This window comes from Saccopteryx leptura, chromosome 3, assembly GCF_036850995.1.
Source record: "Saccopteryx leptura isolate mSacLep1 chromosome 3, mSacLep1_pri_phased_curated, whole genome shotgun sequence".
Taxonomy (NCBI): Eukaryota; Metazoa; Chordata; class Mammalia; order Chiroptera; family Emballonuridae; genus Saccopteryx; species Saccopteryx leptura.
In genome coordinates, this window is record NC_089505.1 from 269,889,862 (window position 1) to 269,901,738 (window position 11,877).

The following is an 11,877-nucleotide window of genomic DNA, read 5'->3' on the forward strand; positions in this document are numbered from 1 at the left end:
GCAACCTTGGGTTTCAAGCCAGCAACCTTTGGGCTAAAGCCAGAGACCTCTGGGGTCAAGCCAGTGACCATGGGGTTATGTTGATGATCCTACACTCAAGCCTGTGAGTCCACGCTCAAGCTGGCAACCTCAGGGTTTTGAATCTGGGCCCTCAGCATCCCAGGTCAATGCTCTAACCACTACACAACCATCAGTCAGGCTCAAGCCAGAAACTTTGAAACCTTCTCTTTTTGTATTCTCTACATCCAAAGCTTCAGCAATTTCTGCCAGCTCCACTTTCAAACACAGAGCATAACTGTCCCTTCCCTTTTCTCCACTCTTAGTACCTTCCTGGTAACTTATCTCCCTACCTTCGCTCTTATCTCCTTAACATTTATTCATCTCTATGTAACCAAAGTGATCTTTTTAAGAGCACAATCAGATCATGTTGTCTCCCTCACCCCCCACTACACTTTCCAGTGGATTCCCACCACACTTGGAGTCCAAGCCGAGTTTCATATCACTTGCCCTGCCACTTCTCCGATCTTATTTCATGCCATCCCTTTCCTTGCTCACTACGCTCCAGCCATGCTCACAGCCTCTTCCCCAATTCAGAGCCCAGAACAATGACTGTGTATACTTAGCTTTTGTGGCATACTGACTGCATCAATGGCCTCCTTTCTTCCTGTAACTATATAGGTCCCTCGCACTTTGTCTCTGGGATAAACATGTGCCTTGCTTTGGCCAATAGGATGTTAGCAAACATGACTGCAAGCAGAGGTTTGAGAAGCACACGTGCACTCCCACTTAGCCTCCTGAACAATTGGGCTTATTCTTTCTTGGGTCCTGCCATTGCCATGACAATATACCCTGCTAGTCCGCTGGAGGGACGTGAGAGGAATGCAGAGAGATCTCAGCCAGCCCCGCTGAGGCCATCCATAGCTGGCGGACTCTCAGAGGTGACAGGGAGCCCATCAAGAGGAGCAGAACCACTTACCTGGGCCACACCTGACTTCAGGCTTGTAGCCCTCCTGCCACGTGAGAGCAGAAAGAAACAAAAACCCAACCCACAGGCTCACAAATAATAATAACTAGTTATTACTTCAGCTCACTATGGTTTTGTGTAATTTATTCTACAGCATTACTGTGACGATAGGTAACTGATAAAGCACTCAATGAATACTTGTTGGCTATGTGAGTATTTGGTGGATATTAGGCACTAGAGCAAAGCAGGAGATAGGGGAGATGTCTATGGGCTGAGGAGACCTCCCTTTTAGCACATCTCCCTGCCCCCACTCTCTCTCAGTCTCTCTTTCCCTTTGTAAGCTGCACCCATGAGGCTCTGGCAGGAATGCATCAGGCTGGGCGGAGAAGACAGATGGCATCAGTGGGATTTGCCCAGCGCTGGGCCTCCAGTCGGGAAGCTGGCCCTGGTGCTCTGCCCACAGCCCTGCAGGGAAGGTGGGATGGAAGCTGAGAGTGAAGGTGTGAGGGGGCCAGGTGACCTGAGCAAGCCCCTAGCCTTCCACCTCCTCAGCCTTCTCCAGGAAGCCGCTCTTTCCCGGAAGTAGCCAGCCTGGCTTCGATCGGAAACCAGCCACAGCCTCACGAGGGCTGCTCCCAAGTCTGCTCAGATCCTAAGACAGAAAGGACACCTTTCACCTGACCAGGCGGTGGCGCAGTGGATAGAGCATCGGACTGGGATGCGAGAACCCAGGTTTGAGACCTCAAGGTCACCAGCTTGAGCCCAAGGTCACTGGCTCGAGCAAGGAGTCACTCGGTCTGCTGTAGCCCCCCGGTCAAGGCACATATGAGAAATCAATCAATGAACAACTCAGGAGCCACAACGAAGAATTGATGTTTCTCATCTCTCTCCCTTCCTGTCTGTCTGTCTCTCTCTCTGACTCTCTCTGTCTCTGCCAAAAAAAAAAAGGACACCTTTCTGCTGGTCACCAGAGAACAAAGGTGGGAGAAGAAACTCACCCCTCAGCAGTGGAAAGTGGGAGGATGGGCGTGGCTGAGCCCTTCCCCCAACGCACACACCCTCACCTACTGCAGGGGCCTCGTTTGGGTTCTTTCAAGGTGGACTCTTTCTGTGTCATTGTAGGGGAACTCGCCATAGAGATGCACTATGGCTCCTGCAGCAGAGGCTCAAGAAAATAATTTTCCTTCCACCTTTCTAAATTCTTCTGGCTGGGCCAATAACAAAATTAGCATGAAACAGATTAACAGGAGAAAATGTCAAAGCCCTGGCAAGGTAGCTCCATTGGTTAGGCTACTATCCTGAAATGCCAAGGCTGTGGGTTTGATCCCTGGTTAGGGCACATACAAGAATCAACCAATGAATGCATATATAAGTGGAACAACAAACTGATGTTTCTTCTCATTCTCTCTCTCTCTCTCTCCCTTCCTCTCTCTCTAAAATGAATAAAATTTTAAAAATACAATTTAAAAATGCCTGAGATTTATTACAGACATGCATGAGAGATGCCACAAGAATATGAGATTGGAGGATGCATCAGGAAGTTGAGGTTTACATTCCAGTCTGGGCAAAGGAGAGAGAGGCAGGGGTCGGGGATTTTAAAGGGAAAGCAGGTACTTCACAGGTAGATGAGAAAACACAAACATATGATAAACAAATTCTTGCTGGGCCACCGGAAACAATTGGACACAGAGGGGAGTCCAACAAACAGGTCTTGCTAGACTTCTCTCTGCTCCTATGGTTTGTGTTATGTATGCCACTAAGGTGAGGCTCCTCTTCTTTCTTTCTTTCTTTCTTTCTTTCTTTCTTTCTTTCTTTCTTTCTTTCTTTCTTTCTTTCTTTCTTTCTTTCTTTCTTTCTTTCTTTCTTTCTTTCTTTCTTTCTTTCTTTCTTTCTTTCTTTCTTTCTTTCTTTCTTTCTTTCTTTCTTTCTTTCTTTCTTTCTTTCTTTCTTTCTTCTTCTTTCTTTCTTTCTTTCTTTCTTTCTTTCTTTCTTTCTTTCTTTCTTTCTTTCTTTCTTTCTTTCTTTCTTTCTTTCTTTCTTTCTTTCTTTCTTTTTGTATTTTTCCGTAAGGTGAGGCTCCTCTTCTTTCTTTCTTCTTTCTTTCTTTCTTTCTTTCTTTCTTTCTTTCTTTCTTTCTTTCTTTCTTTCTTTCTTTCTTTCTTTCTTTCTTTCTTTCTTTCTTTCTTTCTTTCTTTCTTTCTTTCTTTCTTTCTTTCTTTCTTTCTTTCTTTCTTTCTTTCTTTCTTTCTTTCTTTCTTTCTTTTTGTATTTTTCCGAAGTTGGAAACAGGGAGGCAGTCAGACAGACTCCCGCATGTGCCCGACCGGGATCCACCCGGCACGCCCACCAGGGGGCGATGCTCTGCCCATCCTGGGGCGTCACTCTGCCGCAATCAGAGCCATTCTAGCGCCTGAGGCAGAGGCCACAGAGCCATCCTCAGCACCTGGACAAACTTTGCTCCAATGGAGAGGCTCCCCTTCTTTAAGCAGGTTTTTGTATCTGAATTCCTATAGGCAGGTAAGAGGAAAGGTCATGGGTTCTTTCTGAGTCTCTTATATCTTTCTCTCTCTCTCTCTTTTAAAATTTTTTAATTTATTGATTTTAGCCGGAGAGGAAGGGAAAGAGAGAGAGAGAGAGAGACAGGAATATCAATCTGTTCCTGCATGTGCCCTTATTGCAGGAAGGAAGACAAAAACACCCAGACAACTTGATGAAGGAAGTAGGATTTATTTAGCCGGCGGAGCAACGTGACCCCAAAAGAGGCGACCAAACACGTGCTCCCTGAAGTTAGATTTTTTACATTTATATACCTTTTACAGAACACAGGTTTATATGCAAGGGGCTCATGTTCCCTTTGTCTAGACCAGTGGTTCTCACACATTTTGAAGTTGGGGCACATTTAAAATCCTACAAATAATTATAGGTGTACTATATACAAATTTTTGAGAAGTATGTTATAATAGTTAAGTCAAATATTAAATCAAAATCAAATATTAAAGGAAAAAAATATAAAATCCAAGCGTGCTTTTATGGTAATTAAATGAAATAAATATGACAAAATTAAATTTATTCTGACATTAAAAAACATTTTAATGCTACATTTTTTGAGTTATGCTTTTTAGAATTCACAAAAAAGAGGGTTAGAAATAAAAAAAGACAAAAAAGTATCTTATTATATAAAATATATATAGATACATTCTTTTTTTATTTTTTATTTTTTTACAGGGACAGAGAGTCAGAGAGAGGGATAGATAGGGACAGACAGACAGGAATGGAGAGAGATGAGAAGCATCAATTATCAGATTTTTGTTGTGATACCTTAGTTGTTCATTGATTGCTTTCTCATATGTGCCTTGACCATGGGCCTTCAGCAGACTGAGTAACACCTTGCTTGAGCCAGCGACCTTGGGCTCAAGCTGGTGAGCTTTTTGCTCAAGCCAGATGAGCCCATGCTCAAGCTGGTGACCTTGGGGTCTCGAACCTGGGTCTTTCGCATCCCAGTCCGATGCTCTATCCACTGCGCCACCACCTGGTCAGGCTAGATACATTCTTATAAGGTATTATTTTTCCCCGCTGAGGAAGAAGGAAGGGGCTGGAGCCACGAAGTGTGGAATAATAAAAGGCTTTATTGAGTATAGCACATCCTGCCCGATGAGGTTCCCTGGCCCCAGGGACATAGAGGGCAGGGAAGTCGCATGGGGTGACCCGTGTGGGGGATATTTAAAGGGTCTCTAGGGTGGTCGAGCTAATATGACGTGGTGAAATCTCACTGGCTGATGAACAGTCTTTTTTTCCAAAGGGACTCCTGGGAAGTTTCTTTTGGCGTGCTTGGCTGTGGGCAGTTCTAGCTAAGTTCCTGGATCTGGGTTCCTCACGTGACTGTCTCCATAGCTGACCACCCCACAATTCTCAGTAAGATTTAGTAAATTTGGCAGGTCCCAGTGCAAATGTGTTAAGTTTTTTCATTCTTGTGTTTATGAGAAACATGAGCCTGGTGTGTCCTAGCGAGTTCTTCAATGTTTGGGCATATATATGAAAGGCAAACTTTCATTTCCTTATAAATATATTGAAGAATTCCTCTCTTTTTACTCTTAATTGTGTTGAGTGCAAAACCCCCCCACCATACATATCACCTTAACTTTACACCAAACAAATGATAGAAGAAACTTGCCTCCAGTTTTTCTGGGGGACGTGTGTGGGGGGGTAGTATAAACAATCCAGCACCACACTTAACAGCTTTTTGCAACCTAATCAAGCAAGTGAGGTGGGGGCAGACTTTCTGCTTATAGCCAATTCCCCACACCTCTGTCCCCCCAAAATCTAAACTCCAAAATCCCTGTTGGGTTTTAGTCCCCAACAGGCACATATTTCTCTGGAATACCATAGAGCGCACCCAGAAATCTTCTAGGGTGCACCAGTGCCAGGGTGCACAGTTTGAAAACCACTGGTCTAGAGGTACTCGGCAATCACAGGACTCCAGGATGGGAGGTTGAGCTTAGGTGAGGTCAGAGAATAAGTGTTGGAATTTGTTTAAGAAAAGAGAAAAGAAGGGATTTTCAGATAAATTCTATCTTCCTTTCTTTCTTCAAAACTTTCTGGTGCGAAAACCTCTCCATTAGCAAAATAAAGGCCCTTCCCAATCAGGAAGGTAATTTGCAATTTCACAGACCACATTTAGCTGGCACTGCCCAGCACCCATTGCAAACTATAAGCGAGCAAACATAAAATCATATTTTACAAACTTATTTGGCTAACATTCTACCCCTTTTGCTCACTTTGCAATATAACCACAGGCATCCCTGTGCAGGGAATGAGGTACATTATATAAGCAAATTACAGTGCCCTGGCTGGTTGGCTCAGTGGTAGAGTGTCGGCCTGGCGTGAGGGGAACCTGGGTTCGATTCCCGGCCAGGGCACATAGGAGAAGCGCGGCATTTGCTTCTCCACCCCCGCCCCCTCCTTCCTCTCTGTCTCTCTCTTCCCCTCCCGCAGCCAAGGCTCCATTGGAGCAAAGATGGCCCGGGCGCTGGGGATGGCTCCTTGGCCTCTGCCCCAGGCGCTAGAGTGGCTCTGGTCTCGACAGAGCAACACCCCGGAGGGGCAGAGCATCACCCCCTGGTGGGCAGAGCGTCGCCCCTGGTGGGCGTGCCGGGTGGATCCCGGTCGGGCGCATGCAGGAGTCTGTCTGACTGTCTCTCCCCGTTTCCAGCTTCAGAAAAATATAAGCAAATTACAGTAACAGTACATGCCATACAATTTCAACAATTACAAAGGTGCTTGTAAAGCCAGTAGTCACGGCCACCATCACAGCCGCCTGGCCCGTGCAGGTTCACATTGATTCGGTAATGAAACAACGGAGCCAAGAACTGATGGGCCATGACCTTTAATCCTAGTTCTCACCCAGAAGGCAAGAAATACAGTGGGAAAACATTTCCCTTTCCATTCAGGGCTCCCAAAGCCACTGACTTATCTGAGTATTCCTAGAATCAAAGGTTTCTACCTCACCAGCCTTATTCACTTCTGTTCCCCATATCCTTCTCTCTGCACAAACTCTACACACAAACTGGCTTCTCCTTGCAATGCTAATTTTAGGAACTGAGAGAGAAAGCCCCTGGTCTTTCTCATTTTATAGTGTAGAAATCAAAACCTTTAAGCCAATATACAAATAAGGAAGTCTCTGATACAAAGTCACTTATCTGAGGCATAAATGGGATTCCTCATAAGAGTGCACCACCCCACATCATGCAACAGTCAAGGGTGTGGGGAAAAGCTTAGTGTTGAGAAGATCTTAGTATTAAAAGGATGGGAAAGGCTTAGTCTTAAAACTAAGCCTTAGGCTATAATGACTTTGCCGGTTTACAGCCTGTCTCCCACACCCAGTGCAAACTATAAGCAAGCAAACATATATATCATATTTACAAACTTATTTGACCGACAGTACCCTTCCCTGAACACTTTGCCTAAAATGTAAAATGTCCTCTCCAACAGGAAGAAAAGTTTCCTGGTTCAGGAGGGCTTCCTTCCTTACCCTGACTGGAGATTAAACCAGTAACCTCTGTGCTTCAGGCCAATGCTCTAACCAACTGAGCTATCTGGCCAGGGCTGTCTCTTGTTTCTTAAAAATAACTGATAGATATGTGTATTCCAAACTGCCCTCCAGATGTTCCGCTTATCTGTCAGACCTCACCCTTACTGGACTATCGCCCCTGAGACAGAGGAATTCCAAAAAGCTGACAAGCCGACCCAAGGAGGGGCTCCGGACATACCAGGACTTTTGATTCAACACCCACATGCTCGAAATTCTTCTTGACCCCATATAATTTGTCCCCCTAGCCTGTACTGGTGCTCTTCTCCCTGAGAAGTGCCTGGCAGGGTTCCTTTCTTCCTTTCAATAAAGCCTGTTACTCTGGTCTTTCGGACTCCCATGGATTCCAACATTTGGTGCCGAAACCCAGGACAGGGTACTAACTAACTGCCTAGATGATCTCTCTTTGCCATCCAAACTTACAACCAGGGAAGCAATGGGCAGCGGCAGCTCACCCCGGGCTTACTCCCTGATGCTGTTTAGACGTGTAATTGTAGGTCAATTGGCCGGCAGTCTAACCCTGTCCTGAACCCCTCCCTGCTGGACCAGAAAGGTGAGGAGTTTCTCCCTTCCCCTTCCCCGGTTGGCCTCTGTAAAGCCAGAAGGCAGGGCCAGGGCCACCATCACAGCCGCCCAGCCCATGCAGGTTCGCATTGGATTCGGACAGTCGGTAAAGAAACAGCGGAGCCAAAAACTGGTGGGCCATAGTCTTTAATTCTAGCTTGCACCCGGCGGGCAAGTAAAAATACACACTGGGCTCCAAAACCCAGTCACATTCAGTGCTCACAAAACCACTGACTTATCCGAGTTTCCTAGAATCAAAGGTTTCTGTTACATCCTGGCGAGATAGGCCACAGCAGACATAAAGTAAATTTTATAAGTTTTATTGCAGACCTGCACAGGGACTGCAGGCAACCCATGCAAGGGAGCACTGCAGCCCCCAAACCTGCGCAGGGACTGCAGGCAACCCACGCCTCCGAAGAGACTGGAGCACTGCAGCCACGAGCTTCTAAAATGGCTCCTTTTTATAGGGTGGCTATCTAGGATGAGCAAGCATCATACAGAAGCTGATGTGGCTGTTAGTCATTGGCTAGGGAGGTCGTGCGCAGTTACAGGGGGGCGGGTATTGCTCAGTGGAGAATTTCAAACATAAACTTCTGATAAGGGTCTCTGACTCAATGCAGGATGTTGCTGAACTCTTTGTTCTCAGCATCACAGGGACCTTGTACACTCTTGGCAGCCCCAGCATGTCAGTACTCCTTGAATCTAACATTCCCCCATCTCTTTTGGGCATAAATCAAATCCTTGATTCTTCATCAGTGGGAAGAATGGTATAAGGCTGGGGCTCATGAGAATTTTCTACTTTAGCTGTAGCTATAAGCTAATTAGGTCAGGGGTCCTCCCTAGTATGTGCTGGCACACTGATAGTGTGCCCTTAGTACTACAAGCTTTATGGACTAATTTCTTTCTGCCTTGCAGTTTTCTTCTCTGTACTAACTTCTTACAACTTACACAAACCTTCTGCAACTTACACAAACCTTCTGCAACTTACACAAACCTTCTGCAACTTACATAAACCTTCAACTTTTATGCACTTTCTTATCCAGAAATAACTGGCCTTCATAACAACTTGCTTTTCCTTTTCTTTTCAAAAGTACCTCTACACCTTATACCTTCTATTATCAAAACCATACAATTCCTTTCTAATTTATCAGAATTCTTAATTCCTAAAAACCTTAACCTTCAGCAAAGACTAAGTTAGTACTAAGTAATCCTCTTTTAAAGATTGCTTTTTGGAGGTGTCCTTTTCATAAGTAGCCTATTGGACACATGACCAATATTCACAGATTATTCTATAGTGGTAGCTATGAGCACATACATAACTTTCATTTACCTTATAGCTTCTCTCTCAGCCAAGGGACTTACACCCCTTTCTGTATGACTCATAGCAGTACATGCATCAAACCTTAAGATGACTTACTTGGCTTTCCTTTACCTTAGTTTCCCTCCCTCCCCAAAGTCTAATTAAAAGGAGGTCCTTAGTGAGTTCCTCTAGGCATTAGCCATGCGTGGACCAGTTAACTTCTGGTTTGTGGCTGAAGCAGGGCATGCTGTCCTTCTCAGGGTCAGCTTACAAGGGTTGGCGAGGTCAGTCTTCGCTGTCCACAAAGGTGTTTCTGCTGGGACTGCAAGCTTCAGCTGGCTGCGGTGGACCCAGGCGGGTATGCCTTCTACCTTGGCAGTAGTGGGGGTGGTCGGGATCATGGTGTCTGGACCCGTCTACGTGGGAGTCAGTCCTTGGGTGGTGTACTGCTAGAAGTGCCTCTTGGACAGTCTTTGAACAGTTTGCTGAGTAACCTATAAAACCTGTAAGTACTTAGGGAAAGGGTGTTACATTTCTACACTTTGCAGTTAGAGTTTAAGTCCTAGTGACTACTGCTTCTAGCTGGAATTAGCAGCAGGTCCCAGCCTATAATAGGCATGGGGCATTGAGATAAGAGAAATAAAGGAGACACTAAACATAAAGCAATAAAACCAGACTGTCAATACCCACAGTAGAGATCTTTGAGGGATAAATAAAACTTAAATATTCAAGCAAGGCATAGTAGATGGCCCTTGTGTTATTAGCTTATCTACTACTTGGAAGAAATACCTTAGGCTCCTGAACGATGTCCTTAGGCCTTCAGTGGCAATTCCCAGCACGCTGGGCAAGGTCAGGTCACAGGTAGCTGGAGCAGGGCTAGAAGAGACTGAACCCTCCCTCCATGGAGCAAGGGGGCAGCTTACCTTCTCATATCCCTCTTTCCACAGCACAGGTGTGTCAACCGGTGGGACCGGGAAGCCTGGCAGGCTTCAGTTCAATGACCTTTCTTTCCACTCTGGAGCAGGGCCTTGATGACATGCTATGAAGCAAGCCCCTTAGGGCGCTGGAGCCAAAAGTTGGTATTTCCTGACTTCTTTTGGGCCTTATTTGCCTTTTCTGTTATTTCCTTGGTCATTATAGACCTTAAAAGCCATGCTCAGAAGATCTCACTGAGGGGCTTGACTAAGAGAGCAAAACTGGGAATACAACAACAGATCCTTGGTACAAAAAGGAAGTCTTTGTACTTGACAGACTATACAATTCTATTATGGCTAAAGCAATGGGTTTAGAACGGGCCGTATTCCCTAAATCTTCTCCTCGGGTCTAGCTCCAGATAGGAGGTGGGGATTCCCCGGAGCTAAAGCAGAGGAGGGCAGAGGGGCTGTAGCAAGGTGATGATACTTCTAGCTTACTGCGCTGTTATCTTTTGCCTGACTAAGCAGTGGCTCAGCCATTGAGCCGGTGCCCAAGGGGGAGGGGCAAGTGCCTGAAACTGTGAGGGGAGCCTGCCGCTTCTTCTGTAGCCAGCTGCAGCCTGGCTGCCTTTTCTTTCTCTACCTCTGCTGCTATACTGGGCTGCATACTGACTGTGCCACCTGCCTGCAGGTGGGTGCTGGTGATAGTACGCTAAACTCTCTATGCTTTCTATGGGTCTAGCAATCCTTGGTTTGGCCAGTCTGCTCTTAAGTTGGCCATTCCAGTAGCAGACAAACAAACCAAATATGCACACAAAACAAACAAAACTTCTAAACCAAAACCAAAGAGAGAAGGCAGCGTCCTGCATTCCCCGACCAACCGGGTAGGGAGAAATCAGGTGGCGTCCCGCCTGCTCCACTACACCCTTTTCTAACCAGAGCTCTGTTTCCAAATATTCAAAGAGGAAGCTTACTTACCAAAAGCTTCCTTACCAAACAGTCTCAAGACTCCAAAGGTTTCAAATCAGCTAAATTCAGTTTCCAAACGGCAACTGCCAGAGGCTGGCCAGCTACCAATGTCTGCTGCAGCCCACTCCGTGAGGAGGGGTCTTACACGGCCAATCTTGCTGGGGCCTCCATGTGTTACATACTAGCGAGAGAGACTACAGCAGACTCCAAAGTAAATTTTATAAGTTTTATTGCAGACCTGCACAGGGACTGCAGGCAACCCATGCAAGGGAGCACTGCAGCCCCCCAAACCTGCGCAGGGACTGCAGGTAACCCACACAGGGGAACACTGCAGCCCCCCAAACCTGCTCAGGGACTGCAGGCAACCCACGCCTCCGAAGAGACTGGAGCACTGCAGCCCCCCAAACCTGCGCAGGGACTGCAGGCAACCCATGCCTCCGAAGAGACTGGAGCACTGCAGCCACGAGCTTCTAAAATGGCTCCTTTTTATAGGGTGGCTATCTAGGATGAGCAAGCATCATACAGAAGCTGATGTGGCTGTTAGTCATTGGCTAGGGAGGTCGTGCGCAGTTACAGGGGGGGGGGTATTGCTCAGTGGAGAATTTCAAACATAAACTTCTGATAAGGGTCTCTGACTCAATGCAGGATGTTGCTGAACTCTTTGTTCTCAGCATCACAGGGACCTTGTACACTCTTGGCAGCCCCAGCATGTCAGTACTCCTTGAATCTAACAGTTTCTAGCTCACCAGACTTATTCACCTCTGTTCCCCATCTCCTTCCTTATCCCAAATACAAACTCTACACAAACTGGCATCTCACTCAGCACTCCGCCATCTTGGCTGCTTCTCCTGGCCTCCTCCACGTGGCCTTTCTCTGCTCTCCTCTGCTCTCTCTTCTAATGATAATCTCAGGAACCAAGAGCGCAAGCTCCCATTCTACCCCTATTTTATAGTGTAGATTCAAAACCCTTAATCCAATATACAAAATAGGGAAGTCTCTAATACAAAGTCACTTTCTGAGGCATGATTGGATTGTACCACCCCACATCAAAAAGGGTAGGAAAGGCTTAATCCCAAAACCA

General features: G+C 46.2%; 2 long non-coding RNA genes across 2 annotated transcripts; both read right to left on the minus strand.

The window, feature by feature from the left end:
• Positions 1 to 7,992: 7,992 nt before the first annotated feature.
• LOC136397918 (uncharacterized) lies at positions 7,993 to 9,088 on the minus strand. Its single transcript, XR_010749941.1, has 3 exons — positions 9,046 to 9,088; positions 8,628 to 8,943; positions 7,993 to 8,587 (listed from the first exon to the last, which is right to left on the minus strand). It is a non-coding gene; the product is annotated as an uncharacterized lncRNA (long non-coding RNA).
• A 1,920-nt stretch (positions 9,089 to 11,008) lies between these two features.
• Positions 11,009 to 11,523, minus strand: LOC136397919 (uncharacterized). Its single transcript, XR_010749942.1, has 2 exons — positions 11,204 to 11,523; positions 11,009 to 11,140 (listed from the first exon to the last, which is right to left on the minus strand). It is a non-coding gene; the product is annotated as an uncharacterized lncRNA (long non-coding RNA).
• Positions 11,524 to 11,877: the final 354 nt, after the last annotated feature.